Below are 16,228 nucleotides of genomic sequence, written 5' to 3' on the forward strand. Positions count from 1 at the left end.
GCATAGTGGAAGAATTTAGATGTGAATGTGCCACCTATGCATTTCCAGCTTCTTTAGCAGAAAGAGGCAATTACAGATTTTCAAAACCTAGCCTCTTTATTGTGCTTGTAATTATTTGAGAGACAAAGAACTAGCTGGAGGCTCATATTAGACATATTGTTGTGTAATATCTTGTACATCTAGGTATTTGTCCAAGGAGATTTCTAACATAAGAAGGGAGGCCAGGATGAGGCATCATAAAAAACAAAAAGCCACACACACATCCCAGCTGACTTTATCTAGCTAGAATACATATCGCTCCTAGTTCTTACATGCAAAGCCCTTCCTTGCCTTTAGCCTTATTTCTGCAGAGAGAAATTTGAATGCAAGTTGTTTTTAAATGGCCTCAGCATGGTTTAGCCAGCTGAATGGATGGAGCTTGAGACTAAACACCATTTGGCTCCATCCACCCCAGTTGGTTAAGCCATGTTACCACATTTTAATCCAAATTAGTTTTCAAACCAGTGCTTATGATAATCCAGAAGTAGTAATATTAACTAGTGACTTCCATTCATGGCAGCAGGTCTCTAGTAGACACCATCATTTTGATCGATGGGCTTTACAAACCAGGAGCAAAAGGGTTTATTGCACTTTTTGTAGCTTGCTAGAAATGCCACCTTAAAAGTCTTTGGGCTGTGAGGCTCCCAGTCTTTGCAGTCACTAATTCAAGTTTCTACAGTTGTGCCATACTTGCTTCCAGTGCGGCTGGGGCCAGAGATTTCACTGTGGCCCTTCAACAAGATTTCACAATGCCTTTTCACAACAGTTAGCAACTCGGCTCTGGTCTACACTATAGGGTTAGGTCAAATTTAGCCACGTTAGGTTGATTTTATAATGGATGTGTGTGCTGCACATCCACTAGAAAACTGCAGCCCCTCTTTTTAAATGGCAAACCCAACCGGCATTGCTTGGTATGGGAAAGGAGGGCGCTGCAGTTTGAAAACATTCCCACGTGTTATGAAGGCATTAGAAGCCAAACCCGCGTACCCTTTGGCTTACCGAGGCTGCCTGGAAACCGAATTCTGTTGCCCGGTTGTGTGTGATGGGTCACCATACCGGCAGGCACTCAATATAAAAAGGCAAAATGCGACCTTGTACCTAAAGCACATGTGCTGTCTGCTGTGAATTACTTGATTCACTGTGAAAGAGTCTCCCTTTTGTTCTCAGAAATGTATCATCTTAAATTTTACTCTCCCTTTTTATCACCTCGCAGGTGCAAATATTTCTATGCTCCCCTTATCTCCATCCCTGAGGAGAAGAAAAAATTAAAAAAAAAAAAAAACCCACACAAAAAAAAAAAATGCATTCACAATGACATGTTTTCTGAGCTCATGCAGTCCTCCTGCACTGATAGGGCACAGCTGAATGCATGGAGGCATTCAGTGGCCCAGTCCAGGAAAGCATTAAGTGAGCGCGATGAGAAGAGGCAGGATGCAATGCTGAGGCTAATGGGGGAGCAAATGGACATGGTCAGGCATCTGATGGAGCTGCAGGAAAGCCAACAAAAGCACAGATCGCCGCTGCATCCACTGTACAACCACCTGCCCTCCTCACCAAGTTCCATATCCTCCTCAGCCAGACGCCCAAGAACGTGGGTGGGAGGCTCTGGGCACCCAGCCACTCCACTCCAGAGGATGGCCCAAGCAAGAGAAGGCTGCCATTCGAACAGTGCTTATTGTAGCCACACTATAAATCAAAAATGTGGCCTTGTCCTTCCCTCCTCCCTCACCCCACCCTACCCAACCCAGGCTACCTTGTCAGTTATCTCCTTTAAAAAAAAAAAAAGGGGGGGGGGGAACACCCACAACGAAGCGGGTGGGTTTGCATCAAGGAGAAACACACACAACTGTCACACTGTAGCCTGGCCAGTCATGAAACTGGTTTTCAAAGCCTCTCCAACATGCAGCGCACCTACCTGTGCTCTTCTAATCACCCTTGTGTCTGGCTGTTCAAAATTGGCAGCCAGGCGATTTGCCTCAACATCCCATCCCACCATAAACGTCTCCCCCTTACTCTCACAGATATTATGGAGCACACAGCAAGCAGTAATAACAATGGGAATATTGGTTGCGCTGAGGTCTAACCTAGTCAAACAGCACCAGCAAGCTTTTAAATGTCCAAAGGCACATTTTGCCACCATTCTGCACTTGCTCAGCCTATAGTTGAACTGCTCCTTACTACTGTCCAGGCTGCCTGTGTATGGCTTCATTAGCCATGGGAGAAAGCAGTAGGCTGTCTCTCCAAGGATAACTATTGGCATTTCAACATTCCCAGCAGTAATTTTCTGATCTGGGAAGTAAGTCCCTTCTTGCAGCTGCTCAAACAGCCCAGAGTTACTAAAGATACGAGTGTCATGCACATTTCCCAGCCATCCCACGTTGATGTCAGTGAAACATCCCTTGTGATCCACCAGTGCTTGCAGCACCCTTGCGGATTATGTACTGGTTGGCAAGGTGGCCCGGTGCCAAGATAGATGGAACGCATATCCCTATCGCCGCACCACAGTTAGGGAAACCACTGCAGCAAAGCCATCCACTATGACCTGCACATTTTCCAAAGTCACTACCCTAGATAGCAGAATGTCAGTGATTGCGTTGGCTGCCTGAATCACAGCAGTCCCCACAGTAGGTTTGCCCACTCCAAATTGATTCCCGACTGACCGGTAGCAGTCAAGCATGGCAATCTCCACTTGCTTCTCAACTGTTGGGCAGCTCTCATCTTGGTATTCCTGCGCTTCAGGGCAGAGGAAAGCAACTCAGAGTTCCAGGAAAGTGGCCTTACGCAGGTGAAAGTTTCACAGCCACTGAGAATCATCCCATACCTGCAACACTATGTGGTCCCATCAGTCTGTGCTCGTTTGCCAGGCCCAGAATCGGCATTCCACTGTATCAACCATCCTCACTGCTGCTATGATGTCCCAATTGCCACGGCCCATACTTTCAGGAATGTCTGTGTCCATGTTCTCCTCACAATCATCCTCATGCTGCCGTCTCTTAGCCAGGTTCTGCACATACTGCAGTATAATGCGCGAGGTGTTTACAATGCTCACAACAGCAGTGGTGAGCTGAGCGGGCTCCATGCTTGCCATGCTATGGCATCTGCACGGGTAACCCAGGAAAAAAGGCACAAAATTATTGTCTGCAGTTGAATGCTCAGTCTGCAGCTACACTGTACCCTTATGCAATCTTCACACTGTAGTAGCCACCCATCAACCTACGTCTGCTGGATAGTCTCCTATATGCTGCAGGGGTGGGGAGAGAAGAGAAGAGATCTACAGGTCTTCAAAATTAGGTATCCAGATATGTTCCTATAGTGTGGAGGAACTCCCTGCCCAACCCAAGGCAGCAACACCACATTAGGTCTGCAGCATTCAAGATCTTGCATCGAATCACAGCACTGGAAGGAACCTCGAGAGGTCATCTAGGCCAGTCCCCTGCACTCAAGGCAGGACCCAGCATTATCTAGACAAGAGGTGGGCAAACTTTTTGGCCTGAGGGCCACATCAGAGTTCTGAAACTGTATGGAGGGCTTGGTAGGGAAGGCTATGCCTCCCCAAACAGCCTGGCCCCCCACCCCTTATCTGCCCCCTCCCACTTCCCACCCCAACTGCCCCCCCTCAGAGCCCCCAACCCATCCAAGCACCCTGAACATCCCCTCCTGGGACTCCCTGCAGGACCCCACCCCCCCATCCAGATCTCCCTGTTCCCTGACTGCCCCAACCCCTATCCACACCTAGCAGTGGTGAGCTGGAGCCGGTTCCCACGGGTTCCCAAGAACCGGTTGCTAAAATTAGACCTCCGTGGAGAACTGGTTGTTAAAGGGCCAGGGAGTGGGCAAAGAACTCTGGTCTGCGGGCCAGACCATCCTGTTGCTCCCAGGATTCCCACCTGGGGAGGCTGAGGCTCCCCCGGCCCTTCCCCCCAGCTGCAGCGTGGCCAGCCGCCAGCATCAGCTGGGCAGCTCAGCTGAGCTCCAGAGTCATCCTGCTGCTTTAAGCTGCCAGCAAGGTAAGGGGGGAGGGGGCTGCAAGCTCTAGGGCTGCCGAGGGGGCAAGTGGGGCAATTTGCCCCAGACCCTGCAGGGGCCCCCGGCCCCACGAGTATGTCTTCCCCTGCCCCTCCCCCCATAAAACAGAACTTTTTATAGGGAACTGGTTAAGATTTTGGCAGCTCATCACTGTCCACACCCCTGCCACTGACAGGCCCACTGGAACTCCCATACCTATCCAACCGGCCCCTGCCCCTTATCCAAGCCCCCCTTCCCCAGAGCACCAGGACTGGCAGCTGTGTCGCCTGGCCAGAGCCAGCAACGCCGCTGTGCAGCCTAGAGCACTGGGGCAGGCTGGCGGCTCTTGCAGCCACGCTGCCCGGCAGGAGCTCACAGCCCTGCTGCCCAGAGCGCTGCCAGTGCGGCAAGCTGAGGCTGCGGGGGGGGGGGAAGAGGACACACGACAGCATGGGAGGGGTCGGGGGCTAGCCTCCCCAGCTGGGAGCAAAAGGGCCGGGCAGGACAGGACAGTCCTGTGGGCCGGATGCGGCCCGCAGGCTGTAGTTTGCCCACCTCTGATCTAAACCATCCCTGACAGATGTTTGTCTAACCTGCTCTTGTAGAATCTCCATCATGGATGTTTTTAACCTCCCTAGACAATTTATTCTAGTGCTTAAGAGGTTTTCTAGACCCTTAATCATTTTTGCTGCTTTTCTCTGGCCTCTCTCCAATTTTTCCACAGCTTTCCTGACATGTATTGAGTCCATTTCTGGGCACCACACTCCAGCTGAGGCCTACTCAGCATGGATTAGAGCAGAAGAATTACTTCTCATGTCTTAGCTTACAACACTCCTGTGAATACATCCCAGAATGAGGTTTGCTTTTTATAGTGTGCACAACAGTTTTATACTGTTGACTCATCTTTAGTTTGTGATCCACTATGACCTCCAGTTTGCTTTCTGCAGTACTCCTTGCAAGGCAGTCATTTCCCCATTTTCTAGGTGTGCAACTGAATGTTCTTTCCTAAGTGGAGTACTTTGCATTTGTCCTTAGTGAATTTTATTCTATTTACACCTCAGATCATTTCTCCAGTTTGTCCAGATCATTTTGAATTTTAATCCTATCTTCCAAAGCACTTGCAACTCCTCCCAGCTTTGTATCATTTGCAAACGTTATAAGTGTACTCTCTCTCTCATTTCTAAACCATTGATGAAGATATTAAACAGAACTGATCCCTGTGGGACTCTCCTTTATGCCTCTCCAGCTTGACTGTGAGCCACTGATAACTACTCTCTGGGAATGGTTTTCCAACTAGTTACGCACCCACCTTATAACAGCTCCATATAGGTTGTATTTCCCTAGTTTATGCCCAAGAACATATGGGTCAGAAGAATATAGCCTCTCTCTCACCTTTGTGAAGAGATGTGGCAGCAGATTAGTTGAATGGAGAAAAGAATGTGTAGAAATTGCCTCTTCAAGTTCAGTTGGTGAGAGAGAGAGAGACAGACACACACACACACACACCCCCCTACCAAATGAAGATCAGCATATTGCCAATAAAAATACTGTTTCTTTAAAGACTATTGGGGACTAAATTTTGAGAAACTTCTATGTTCAGCTACAATATTGATAAGTTACCCAAGAGGCTTATATTCCAACAAATATTTATCCTTCAAGATTAAGCAGAAACTGGGCCATGCAGCAAAGTAAGAAGTGCTTAATTTATTAGGTAAGCAGACAGACATAGGAGTGTGACTGCACAGTGGGATCAAAATAAGATTAGCTGGTGGAAAGGGAATAAATGGATTCAGCTCCAGGTACCTTCAACAATAAGAGATGAACCTAATATTATTGGTCAATTTACTTTGCCCACAATTCCCTTTCAATATGTCCCACTGAGCAAGTCTCTGTGTAAAGCACATACTCATATCAGTAGCTGATAATAAGATGGTCACGAACCTCATCATGCAGATGAGATAACGACCTGCTCTGATTAACTGAATCAAAGCATATTGCTAGGGTAAAACTGTATTTCTCTTGCTGCTGGATCACAACTTAAAAAAAAAAAAAAGCAGCAAGTTGGACAGTACAATGAGTGTCAAGCTACTGTACCATTTGGAAGACATCCATTAATTTAATAGTTTCTAGCACTGAAATTCAGCGCTACTGTATTCGTCGTCCCACCCTCCCCTTGCCCTAGCCCCCAGAACTGATCTGATTTCCCTATGTGTCAGTGAGTGAGTCACAGACATACAGACCCGTTACACTACACAGCTATAACCAGTTCAGAGGACACACACACACTCTTACAACTTGGATAAAGAGCTCAAGTGTAGATGGGACCGAACCCGGTTATGCAGGGAGGGCTGCAGTGTAGAAAGCATATAGAAACCCAATTACATTGGATTGCCATTGTAGTCACACCCCATGGCCTTGTCTACATTACGCTGTTTTTCCATGAAACAGTAAGGGGAAAATTAGTTTCTCTAGTGAAATTTCCGCATACTAACTTCCCCCTACTGTTACTCACACCTTCATGTCAACTGTTTGAAGTGGGCCATCTTGATTACATTGGCCTCATTACTGCTACCAAAGTGATTTTTTCCTCCTGTTGATAATAGCCCACTTCCACTTTAATTGAATTGTCTCATTAGCACTGACACACGCGCGCCTTGGTAAGACAACTCCCATCTTTTCATGGAGAGAGAGAGAAAATACACACACACACACTATTTTCCACTCCATGCATCTGATGAAGTGGGTTTTAGCCCACAAAAGCTTATGCCCAAATAAACTGGTTAGTCTAAGGTGCCACAAGTATTCCTCATTGTTTGTCTTTAATAGTTATTCCTGATTTACACCAACGTGAGAAAAAAAAGGAGTCACTCCCTTTGTCTTAAAAGATAAAACAAACAAACAGATGAAACCCCAAGCAAGTCCTTCAGTATTGGATGTAGGAATCAAAGGACTGAGGGGTTTGGGGGTTTTAAAAGCTTCCCCCCTTAAAACAAAACCTGTATTTCTAACATCACTGCAATGCAAACAAACAATAATTCTTGTGTCAAAGTAGTTCTGTCATGTTTCTAGTGTCACCTGGGAAATAAATACTTTAAAGCTACACATGAGCATAAGAGACCTCACAAACCCTGGAGCTAAGTGGAACTGGAATCATTCTAAATCTAGCAACCATGATTTTGAGAGGGTTCTAAATATGACAGAGTTCTCCCATTCCTAGCTGGGTGTTCATATTCCTGCAGTCTTGTGTGATACACAGTAGGAATTATTTTCCAGAGTGGGAAGTGGCAGAAGAAAAACTGAACCAGGAAAAAGAGTTTTGGGCTTTTCACAGCATTTGGGCATTTCATGAAGCATGCAATCACTTCCAGATTGTCTTTAGAAGCAAACAACAAACATTCTCTACATACAAAGCAGCAAACATGTCAGGGAAACTATCCCATCTGTGGCATTTAAAAAGGAGAAGAGAGGACCAGCTAACATTAAATGAAAACATTCTTGCTGCTTCTGCCTAAACCAAAGTCTGAAAAGCCAGGCTCTGGTATCAATTGATTATGGAAATTGTGGCATTACAAAAATTTTACATTGTTTTCATTTAACAAAACAATCTTTTTCCTCATTACACCCAACTGCCATTAGTATAAAACAAAATCAAAAATACCCCCCAAAAGAATCTTATAATATAGGCCACATTGTCTCTAGATACAGGACGTTTAGAGTAAATCAGGTTATGACCAGAAGGGAAAGTTTGCATTGGCCCCAATCCAGGAAAGGATCTTAAAAAAAACAAAAAACCCACACACACACCACACGCTTAACTTTACACTTGATTTCAGTGGGATGTAAGGACCATCTTAAATAGTGATTACCTAAATTAAGGTCATGGGTTCTAAGATTCAAAACATCTCAGTTTAATAAATGCTTGCCCTAGTACACAAGGAGAAATAAGAAGTGTGCGCGCATTTATCTTGTCTCCCACTAGTTCACTTCTAACGGTCATTACAATTAGCAACTGAGCTGCAATGATTAGCCTCTCAGAAGAGAGGGGCAATCAAGATGTTCCTTAAATGTTATATTCCTTTCCCCCTGGACCACCACCACCACCACACCCCACCCATTAAAAAAAAATAAAAAACACAACCAATATTTAAATAAATAAAAAAGGTAGTGACATCAGCTTGCATTCTGGTTCATCCAGTAGAGCTCTCTGGCATTTGCTCAAATATCGCTACACTTGGTAAGTGCTGGAAGTCATAATAGGTCTAAAATATTATGACAAGTACTTACAGTATAAGGCTATATCTAGATGTGTATTATACCAAATAAACTAAAGAGTCACTACAAAACCAGAACACTCCATGATTCTTCATAACAACCAATTCACTACAGTTTGATCTCACAGTAAATGTCCACTAGATCATTCCTACCACAGTGCTAGTTTAACAACTGATATCCAGCTTTCTGAAGCATTACAAGGTGAGGTAGCATTAATATAAAAGATACTCTATTGCACTGATTTCAGTTATCCAGTTTTCTGAACTCAGAACTAGAGCTGGTCAGAGAAGTATCTTCTGAAAAATAAATGTTCCTTTTGATTTGTTTCACTGAAACACCAGAATGTTATGGGGTTTTTTTTTGTTTTGTTTTGTTTTTTTTTAAGTGAAAAATTTTCCACACAATTTTTTTTTAAATTTTCCAAACTAACATTTGTATATACCAAAAAAACCAAAAACAAGTTGACTAGCTTTACTCAATCATTACAGATGATGTTAACAAGTGCCCTTGGGCTATGAAAATATAAATGGAAACCTCATCTAAAATTACTTGGAGGGTGTTTTGAATCTTACCCTCTCAACTATTTACGTATTTTCACTATCACCTAGACAGGAGAGGGGGGGGGGGGGGGAAATAGCATGCGGAACGCCAGTGAGCCATGCCAAAACTTCTACAGGAAGAAAATGACTTGGTAAGTGTGGTCATTTTAAATATGAAAGAAGGGGGCTAGACTCAATGCAGACTCGGCTCCTACAGAATTCTATTTTCATGAGGTCACCATTAGCTCTCAACAACCGGTGAAGACCTTGCTGGTAATGCTTTTTGATATGTTGATTTACTCAGGACATAATAAAACCCACATGCAAATTGCAGCAGTTCCAATTACACAGCAAGGTTTAGGAATTCACAGGACAAAATCCTGGTCAGTCTGATTTTTGTAATTAGCTGGAACACACATGCCAGCAAGCCCAAACACTGATAAAATGACTCAAGAATCAGAGACATCACATATTTACACATTACACACAAGTCTACTTGCACAATTTTTAAAAAGTTAGTACTGCCCCTTTGGTCTATTTGACTGAGTTGATTTGTAAAATTAGAGTTTAGATTTATAACAAAGTTATTATAACTGACAAGAACAAAGGTGTGGTCCACACTGATTTTTTTCCCCCTAGATCACAACTATAAATCTCTCCCAGAGGTGTGAAAAGTCTAAACTGATCATGGGTAATTAAGCTGACCTAAGTCCCCCTGCAGACAGTGCTAGGTCAACAGGAATTCTTCCATCAACCTAGCTACTGTCTCTTGGAGAGATAACAGGGGGGCAGTACGTACACTGGAGCCCTACAGCAGTGCAGCTGTGCCCCTGTGGTGCTTTACACGTAGAGAAGCCCCAAGGTGCTCATTAGGGCAAGAAGCGTGTGTTACTCCAAGAGCAGGCTGGACAGTTGAAGCTCAAAAAGGGAAGTCTGCTGGGGCAGGGGGCTACTACTGTCAATTTTATTACAAAACGTTATTTGCAGGTAATTGGATGAACTGAGAAACAGATCAACAAAGCCAATACATGCAGGACTGTAACCAGGGGAGGGCAAGCAGGGCAGCCACCCCAGGTACAAAGTCATGGGGGCAGAAAATAGCTGGGGAGGGGGGAGAAACAGCAGGAGGCGCAAATATGCTTGCTGTCACTGGCTGCTAAACTGTCTAGTTACAGATCTGAATGTGTGTGTTTGGTCTGGGAAGGTTATTAAAGGCAGTTGCCTACAGACAGATCACACAACTTTTGATCTTTTTGTTACAAAGATCCCTTTCGTTGTCTTTGGCATAAAGGGGCATCAGGGCATGACAGTCAGGTCTGTATGGCTTTTTGTAGTGGAGGGCAATCTCCTCAGACATATACTGCCCCTGCCTCCAATAGTCCCTGCACTGCATTCCATCTATTCACGGCTTCCACAGGCCCCACTAGGGAGCCATGAGAAGCAAAGTATAGGTTATCACAGCCCCAGCAAATACAAATCCCTGATAAGTCTATGGTTAAAATCAAGAAATAGGTTTTTAAAAGGCAACTTTGTGTCTGTGATTATGTAATAGATTTGTGTCTTTGTGTCCCCCACAACCCCATTAAACACACACCTTAGCAGTAGAGTGTTAAATTCCTTTAGCCCCAGACAAGACAGTCATCTAGCACTGATGACTAACAAAAAACAGCAGCTTTGCATGAAGAGTTTGAATTCTAGGTTTTTTTTGTTTTTTTTAAACCTCACAAAAGCCAGATGTTTCAGACAAGCTCTCCTGGAGCTTTTATACACACTGTAAGGTCTTTGGGTTTGATTTAAAGCAGGCATTTCTGAATTAAGAGGGATCGTGATTTCTACTTTAATGTTTCCTGCTTTGATGCAACTCATTATAGCTTTAAATATACGTTTTCATTGCTGGTTGATTATGATTTTAGATACTTGGCCTGCAACCTGAGATATCTCCCCAGCCAAAGTTATAGCTTTGAGAAAGAAGAGACACTCTCTCTATATTTCTTGTCAGGAACTGCACACCAAACAAGCATTGCCACTTGGCTCACATTACTTGTTTGGCTCAGATCCCATTAAATTGGAGAAAGCGTTGAACCAAGTAGAGAAAATGCTTTGTGAAACTGCAGCCAAGTCAACCAACAGTATTACAAAGTGCTATGCAAAAACAACTCTACCATCAAGAGATTCCAGTTAAATATTGGTGCCAAGCATGCTGTTTTTAACCATACAGTTTTACATGCTTGCATTTGGTTCAGCTGTACATGTGCCTTGGTATATTTCAGTAGAAAGGTAATTTTTTTTTAAAAAAAAAAAGACATTTCTGAGGATAATACAGTGTGGTATTGTTGCCTGAGTTCTACAACTGCTGTTGTAATGAAAAAACAAATGCAGTAATTCAGGGGTCAATAGCTTTCACCTCAGACCTGACAGACTCATTACACTATTAAACATACATCCTGCAGGGTATTTATCCATATTTATCCACCTTTTCATGGTGTGTGTGTGTGTAATTACACACACACACACACACACACACACACTATATGTTCCATTCCATGCATCCGAAGAAGTGAGCTGTAGCCCACGAAAGCTTATGCTCAAATAAATTTTTTAGTCTCTAAGGTGCCACAAGTACTCCTGTTCTTTTATCCATAAAGGGATATTATGGAGGTGTCTACAGAAAGCTTGTAATGATTTGAATCTTGGTAAGCTACAAGAGGTATGTACAGGTCACATTTAAAGGAACAATGTATTTATATTGGAAGTTTGCTTTATGGACTGGAGTAGAGCTTAAATCACCAAGTAGTAATGGGCCTCACAGACAGCCCATCCAGACAGGAGGGAGTTGTCACTCCTCCCTAATCAGCCAGTGAGGTAAAGGAAAGCTGTGAACAGAAACAAAAGACTTTCCAGTATCAGAGGATAGGGAAGGGCACTCTGGCTCCATTCATGGAGGAAACCACTTGGAGTGCCACAAGTGCTCTCATGAACATTTTGGATCCTGGTTACTGAGAAGCCAACCATCTTGGCAATAGAGTAAGGGTTTTTTTTAAATCCTGTCCCTCCCCACCCCTGCCCAGTTCAGTCTAATAGATAGGAAAGGAAAAACTATTGATAAGCATATGTTCAGCATGTTTTATGGTTTTGTTTTATATTGTATGGTAACCACTTGCTTATCCACCACTCTTGTTTCTAGAGAAGTCTTTATTCTCTCTTAAATAAACCTACTTTGTTTTACTCAGAAGTGCCATGTGGTTTACAGAAGTGTTATTTCCAGGAAAAAACTTGTAAACTGGGATATGTTGCATCTTTGGGCGCAGAGGATCTGGGATTTCTGAGATTAGCTAGTATCAGGAGCTGGATATCACAGGGGAACAATCAAAGGGATTAGTCACCTATTGTTAGCCTGCAAGGCGAAGGAAGGGCTGGCATAGCCCAGTGGAGACAGCTTGAGTGGTTGAAGGAGCTGACACCCACAAGAGGACTCCCTCTCAGTAGAGGCAGGATAGGTAATAAGGTAACTCACAGTCCAAGATACTCAGAGAACACTCACAGGTGGGCAGGCATAGAAGGTGAACACAAGAGGCATCTCAGTAGCCTGTCTGTTGTAGCTCATTGCTCTTCAGAACAGTCCTGATTCAAGCAATGAACATTACATTGTATTTGCCATTTCTCACACTATGTTCAAAGAGACAAGAGGGAGAAGGTAACAGTTTTAAAATACAGTATTTAAAATCAGACCGACTTCTGTTCATGAAAGACAAGCTTTTGAGCTACGGTGACCCGAAGAAGAGCTCTGTGTAGCTCAAAAGCTTGTCCCCCTCACCCACAGAATTTGGTCCAATAAGAACTACTACCTCACTCACCTTGTGTCTCTGATATTCTGGAACCAAGTGGCTACAACAACATCACTGTTCAAAGCTTGTTCATATCCATATTGTAACAAGTCTGTCTGGAAGGTATTTGCGGACAAACTGGTCATCTGTCTGACTAACTAGGGGTTCAGACTGTTCCACCTCTATAACAAGCAACCACAAAGACTCCTTACTCACAAACAGCCACAAGCCTTGGGCAAGAAAATTCCAGTTTACAGGGAGTTAGCCAGACTATGCAGCAGCCTTCCAGGGAAGCACTATACCCTTTGATATTTTTAGTCGATTGTTTTATCCTAACAAGGCTGAGACCTCTCAAGCAGCATTGCTCCTTCTTCCTAAATCTAGCAGTTCTCCTTGTGAAGAGGTTTTCCTGAATTTTCAGCCGTTTCCTTTACTGTTATTGTATTACTCCTAGCTACACACTGTGGTACTACCCTCATGGATTTCCTAGACAAATTTTTCCAACTTTTAATATTAAAAGTAATTCTGTAGCTAATGAAACATGAGTCTTCCACTCAAGTCATATTCATGGAACAAGCCATCATTTATTAGGATTTAAGTAATTCATGTAACTTCAAGAACCAAGATTTAAGCGAGAACTTAAGTTTCAAGTATTATCATAGATCAATTAGTTCTAGGAAGCCAGAAGACTGAAGATGGTAGTGCTGCACTGTTCTCAGGACCATTTAAAAAAAAAAAAAAAAACCCTACAACCTTGAATTCTTGCTAGTGAGATCGCCATTATTTTATTTGTTTGCTATTATTGCCAGTTTGATACTCCGTATATCCCTCCCCCAATGGTTCATTCATATTTTTGGGACTCTAATCTTCTCTCCTCCAGAGCACCCAGATTCAACCCTTATCCCAAAACCTAGTGCCATATTTCTATCTGCCAAAAATACTTACTTATTTTGTTAGGGCTTATCTACATGGGGAAAAAAGCCCATAATAGCCAGCTCAGAAAAACTATGGTACACTAGCTCTACATGTGAACAATCTTGCTCTGCAGAAGGTATGTCTACATTGCAATTGGGAAGTGTGATTGCAGCACATGAAGATATGAGCTAGCTTTGATCTAACCAGATCAAACTAGTTCAAGTAACAACTGCATCAGTGAAGCACCCGCTTGAGTATGTACCCAAGGTCCCCAGGGGGTGCAACTAACCCATACAGCTGCGGTTCCACTGCTATTGTTAATTGAGGTAGCTTTGATCTCCTGTGAGCACAGCTAGCTCAAGTATGTTTATACTGTACATACTGCACATGCAGTCACAACAGCCGATTACACTGCAGACATGCCCTACAAGTGCCTTTGTGTGGTTTAGGAAGGATTAACCTAGAACACAAAGAGGCACTCTTAAATGCAGAATAAGTATCCACACGGGGAGTTAAAATACAAATCAACTATATCCCACTAGCTTCCCACCCTAGTTATTTCACACTAACTTGCCCATGTAGACAAGCCCCCACTGCAAGATTTTAAGTTCAGTTATGCCAGTATTTGATGTGAAACAACCCCACCAGGCTACAAAAGCCTATGTAGGGTGTTTCAGAGCATTTGATGCCAAGTCCTTAATAAAAGGAATGTCCCAATGACCTCCAATAGTTTAGTATACTAAACTATCAGCTCAGTTTTTTAAGCTACATACAGACCACTCTCCCATAAAATAAGACATGGAAGTTTGTACTCTTGCCTTTCTCTGGCACAAAACTTTTGGAGCAAATAGGACTGAGATGATAGGAGCTGTGTTACTTACCTTGCACAGTAACCGGAGTTTTGAGATAGGTTTCCCTAGGGGTGGCTCCACCACAAAGCGTGTTTACACCCACGCACTCTTGGCTGGAGATTTTCCATCAGCAGTGTCTGTAGGCCTGTGCATGGCCCTAGATATCCTTATGCTTTGGTATGAGGGCATATTAGGGGAGGGGAAGAGGAGAGGAGGGAAGAGAGGTGGTGGATTCACCACCTCCAGTTTCCCAGGTCCAGTGCAAAGATTCTGAGGCAGACGAGAAGGAGGGCAGGTAGTGGAGAACCCATAGAGAGACACACACACACCTAAGAGAACTTGAGTTACTGTACAAGGTAAGTAAGCTCTTCTTCAAGTAGTGTCCCTACGGGTGTTCCATCACAGGAGATTCTCAAGTAGTTCCTCAATTACAGAAGAGGGTGCAGAAATGATGGATTCAGTACAGACTGAACAACACCATCACCAAAAGCCACATCAGCTCTGGAAGCAGGCACAATAGCTTTGGGCTGGGAAAAATGTACATCCAAAGACTAGGTGGCTGCTCTGTAAACATCCAAGATAAATATGCTTTTCAGTAGGACAAGAGATATAGACTGAGCCCTAGTTGAATGGAGCCTTGCATGGACACCTCAGAATCAGATCAGGTGTCAAACCCCAGGTCCATCAGAGGGGCAAGTGGTGCTAGTACTGCTAGCTGAGTGGGTGCCAGGGACTGGGGAAAAGATCCAATAATCACATCAGTACGGCGATCAAGTCTTGTTTGGCTGGTGAGATGGTACCAGTTGGAATGAGGAACTGGTGACTGGTTTGATACTGGAGGGTAGGTAGATTCTGGAAGGTAAGTTAGTAGCACCAGGGAAGGTCTCATTACCCTGACGCAAAAGTGACTCAGATTCTTCTAGGATCCAAAGATCCTCCCAGCAAGAGCCTGGATGGTACAGGATAAGTACTCTCAGGAGTTAAGTATGTCAGGTGGTACTGGAGACTGTGCTGAAGTGTGACCTTGATGCCCTTTTCTGCTGGCAGCAGAAGGTGGTACTGACAAGGATTTCAGCTTAACCTTAGAGCCCTCGTGCTTCGGAGTTACTGAGTCTGGTGCCAGCTGTTGAACAAATGCCTTCTCAGTACACAGGTGTTTTTTCTAGCCAGTGCTGAGGGTCTCTGTAACAGAGGAGAGCCTCCCCCTCCTCCAGTAGTACCCTTAGGGGGAAACATGATGTCTCCTGAAATCCAGACCAAGAGGGTGACTTTCCCCTTCTTATCCTGTTCTGAGGAAGGGGCTCTTTCTTTTTTGATGGTCTGCAGCAGGGGTTGGCACCTGCAGCTCCAGAGCCGTTTTTTGATGGGGTGTGAGATGCAGGCTGTGGCCAAGAAGTGTTTACCACAGGCTGCTCCTGGCCAGCGACTGGCATATCTCTGTGTGCCCCTTGGGGAGACAGGAGCAGCGGGTCTCAGTGCACTACCCATACCTGCAAGCACCACCCCACCAATGGGAGCTGCGAGGACCGTGCTGGGGGTGGGGGCAGCACATGGAGCCACCTCCCCCGCACCAGGGGCACAGACATGACAGCAGGTAGCCTGCCTGAACCTTGCTGTGCCACTGGCCGGGAGCCCCCTGTAGTAAGTGCCTCCTGCCCAGAGCCTACACCTTGCACCCCCTCCTGCACCCAAACCCCCTGCTCCAGGTCAGAACCCCCTCCTGCACCTAACCTCCCTCCCAGACTGTACACACACACACACACGCACACACCCTGCACCCCAA

The 16,228-nt window shown here is 44.6% G+C and overlaps 1 protein-coding gene across 1 annotated transcript in view; it reads right to left on the reverse strand.

Annotated features, from left to right (window-relative positions):
* LOC123376130 (protein wntless homolog) overlaps window positions 1-16,228 on the reverse strand; it is a 63,894-nt gene that overhangs the window by 29,495 nt on the left and 18,171 nt on the right. The gene's annotated exons all lie outside the window — the stretch shown is intronic.

Source organism: Mauremys mutica, chromosome 8 (genome assembly GCF_020497125.1).
Source record: "Mauremys mutica isolate MM-2020 ecotype Southern chromosome 8, ASM2049712v1, whole genome shotgun sequence".
In the NCBI taxonomy this organism is placed as follows: Eukaryota; Metazoa; Chordata; order Testudines; family Geoemydidae; genus Mauremys; species Mauremys mutica.